Below are 2,511 nucleotides of genomic sequence, written 5' to 3' on the forward strand. Positions count from 1 at the left end.
TCGCCCCCTGCCCACCCTTCGCTCGCGCGTTGGTGCCAGTCTGTGCCACTCAGCCGGTGCCCGGTGCCCGGTGCCAGGCGCGGGGGGAAAGCGGGGAGGAGCTGAGGCTCCAGCTTAAATTCCATGGCATCTGTTCATTATTATACAGTGAGGAGTTTTATATGGACAGCTAAATTAAAGACAGATTTTTGCCAGAATTGCAGATCCCATAAAAATGATGACACAGGATGGGGGCTTTTGCTTTAAAAAAGAAAGAAAGAAAAAATTTAAAAAACAATCCAACAAACCACAACCCAAACCCTTCTGTGCCCTCTCCTCCGACATTGTGGAGTTTCTTTGCCCCCTTTGCCTGCCTCCCCTTCTTCCACCAGCATGGGCTGCCCAGGGAGAACAAAACCCCAGTGGCTCTTCATGCCCGCTCTGCTCACAGATGCCCAGTGACCAACCAGGTCGCTCCCACAGCCGCGGGGAGGGGGGGCGGGGCGGGCAGGCAGAGGTGGAATAGCCAAGTCCACCTTGGTGTGGAGGGTCAGGATGGGAACTGGAGCTGGGAAAAGAGTGCCAGAAAGGGGCAGGAGTCAGGGGGCCTGACCTTTCCACATTCCTAATTCAAAGGGCAGGCTGCATTTGGGGCTGCTTGCCAAGGCTGGGGACAGCCGGTGAGTACCAGGCATGCGGGGCCCTCCAATCCAGGGAACCAGACAGTGCCCAGGTCCCCCTCTCTAATGGAGAATGTGATCCAAAGATTGGGCACTGGGCACAATTTGCCCTGGAGTGGGAGTTGTGGAATTTTTAATTTCAGAGATTCTAGACGACTGGAACCTACACCTTAGTGATAGTCTAGGGCTTTGCAGGGGTTCAGAAATTCTGAGTTCTGGGTCAGGGAGCAGACCTCCCAGGCTCCAACTCTGGAGCTCTGGTTGCAACAACTCTACTTGCAATGATTTGAAGTTCAGGGATGCTGTTGTAGGGTGCTGGGGGAGGCTGGAAGAGTCTGGGCAGGCAACCCAGGGAGGATGGAAGGAGTGAGGGCCACTCTCAGGGGTTCAGACACGTCTCCCCAAATTAGTGGGAACCTTTCTTATTTTTCTTTCATTCAATTTTTTTTTCAGGGAAGAAAAATATCTGTGGAGTTCTGTGTCCTCCAGACAATTGCACTGTCTGTGTCTGTGTCTGTGTCTGTAACTGTCTGTGTGGCTGTCTGCTCATCTCCCTCAGATTTGGAGCTGACAGAATTCATATCAGAAGAGTGAGCACAGGGACATCTGTGTGCGGAATGACTGTGCCTCCTCGAACCTGCCAATCGCTCCTGGCACGAGCTGGGTAACAAATGCCTGTTACCTCGGAATGCTGGCGGGTGGGGGTGGGGTGGGGGAGGGCGCCTGGCACCACCCGGCTGCCGAGCCCTGCCAAGGCCCCCGCCTGCCCTCAGCGGGTCCCGCCCGCCTTCCCCGAGTTGGGGGTCCACGGAATTGGATTGCTCGTTAATTAGCAGCGGTTAGAGAATTTGGGTGTCTCTCAGCCCGGGCCGACCGGCCTCGTCAGCCTCCCTAATCCGGAGCCTCCTCCCCTCCTCCCCTCCCTCCATGTTCTCCGGATAAGCTCCGGGTTTCTACTGAGGGCGGGCGGGCGGCCAGCTGGGGATGGGGTGGCTCGCGGAATGCAGGGAAAGGGGTCTCTGGAGGGAAGAATTCCGCCGAAGTTGCCAGGAGGTGTTTCTGTCTCGAAGCGGGAGGCTCTGTGCGGAGGGGGTCTGCATAGACGCGGCTGGGCTGTGGGGTGGGGCAGAGAGACCGTAGATCGCGGACAGAGGACCGAAGAGAGACGGGGCTGAGGAGCTGCGGCAGAAGGGAAGGAACGAGAGAAGGCAAGAGGCCGAGCCGCACCGTCCCCGGTTCCCTCCGCGCCAGGAGCCTCCGAGACTCGGCCCAGCCCGCAGCCGCGACCCCGCGGGCCTCCGCCGCCCCTCGGCCCAGGCCTCCGGCCGCGCTCCCCGATCCATCAGCCGGTTCTGCTGTCGGAGGTGGGGGAAGGGAGGGCGCCACACCACAGCCGGTGCCAGCTTGGGGTGGGGGTGGGGGTTATTGCGAGGAGGGGCGGAGAGCACATCTAAAATTCCGAGACATCTGTTCACCCAGGGAAGAGGCACCGGGCGCAGGAAGGTTGGGCGCCCCACCCGCGGTTCTGCCCGCGGTTCCAGGGGCGGGACTCCCGACCCCCCCGACCTCAGCCAAGCCCCCACCCCCAGCCACCAACGCTGGCCTGCACAGGGAGGAGGAGGGGGGCGCCGATCTGGGGATCGGACTGGGGGTGTGAAATTCAGGAGCTGCTGTGCTACTGGTGGGTCCTCAGAAGGGGAGAATCAGGGCCCAGGAGGGCTGTGTGGGGTGGAGATCCTGCAAAGGAGGATGTGGAAGGATGTCTGTCAGGCTAGATCTCCTCAGCAGCACTACAGACACCCTCCACAAACACACAACTCAGAGATCATACACACTCAGATATGAATGCTCC

At 59.5% G+C, this 2,511-nt stretch overlaps 1 long non-coding RNA gene across 1 annotated transcript in view; it reads left to right on the forward strand.

Annotated features, from left to right (window-relative positions):
• Positions 1-1,614: 1,614 nt before the first annotated feature.
• The window catches only part of LOC132414634 (uncharacterized), an 8,649-nt gene continuing 7,752 nt past the window's right edge, over positions 1,615-2,511 (forward strand). Inside the window, exon 1 of the long non-coding RNA XR_009516993.1 lies at positions 1,615-2,023. This is a non-coding gene — a long non-coding RNA (uncharacterized lncRNA). The remainder of the gene's footprint in view (positions 2,024-2,511) is intronic.

Source organism: Delphinus delphis, chromosome 19 (genome assembly GCF_949987515.2).
Source record: "Delphinus delphis chromosome 19, mDelDel1.2, whole genome shotgun sequence".
In the NCBI taxonomy this organism is placed as follows: Eukaryota; Metazoa; Chordata; class Mammalia; order Artiodactyla; family Delphinidae; genus Delphinus; species Delphinus delphis.